General features: G+C 62.3%; 1 protein-coding gene across 5 annotated transcripts in view; it reads left to right on the forward strand.

Moving 5' to 3' along the window:
- The first annotated feature begins 469 nt into the window (after positions 1 to 469).
- Positions 470 to 663, forward strand: part of EMSY (EMSY, BRCA2 interacting transcriptional repressor) — a 70,851-nt gene continuing 70,657 nt past the window's right edge. For all 5 annotated transcript variants that reach the window (XM_019524946.1, XM_019524947.1, XM_019524948.1 and 2 more), the window contains exon 1: positions 470 to 568. The gene's annotated coding sequence lies outside the window, so the exon portion shown is untranslated. The remainder of the gene's footprint in view (positions 569 to 663) is intronic.

Here is a 663-nt window from a genome sequence, read left to right on the forward strand (position 1 = left end):
CAGACATGCACATACACACGCACATGCCTGCACACAGATACATATATACATAGACACACACATGCATGCACACACGCAGACATATACATACACATATAGTTATACATGCACATGCATGTGTCCGCGTATACACAGACAGATACAACATGTGCACGTGCGCACACACGTACTCAGACCCACCGCCAGGAACAGGATGGGAGGCCTCGAAACGCCCTTTGAGGGTTTTGTCCCCTTGCTCTGCCCGTAGCGTCTCCTCCAGCCCGCGTGGACTCCACCTCCCAGGCGCGCCCGGCGCCTGCGCGCTACCCACTTGTGCCACCATCTTGAAGAGGCCGTTTTATGTTCTATCCCGCGCACGTGCGGGGTTGACGTGATGACGTCAGGAAGAGCGAGGGAAGCCGCTGGAGGGGGCGTGACAGAACTACACTTCCCGCCGCACCCCGCGCGGCCGCGCTTGCGCACTGTCGCTCGCGCCATCTTGGCTCTGTGGAGGCTCCACCGCCGGTGCTGCTAAACAAACGCGCCGGTCCCCTCGGGCGCCGCCGATGTACCGGGCGCGGCCGGGCAGGTGGGTCCCCACCCTCGCCGCCCTCTCCTGGCCTATTCTCCCGCCAGCGGGCTCCATTCCTTCCTAGGCAGGAGCGGGAAGCTCCCGCCCCTCAC

Source organism: Gavialis gangeticus, unplaced genomic scaffold (assembly GCF_001723915.1).
Source record: "Gavialis gangeticus isolate Ggan-Ray unplaced genomic scaffold, GavGan_comp1, whole genome shotgun sequence".
NCBI lineage: Eukaryota > Metazoa > Chordata > Crocodylia > Gavialidae > Gavialis > Gavialis gangeticus.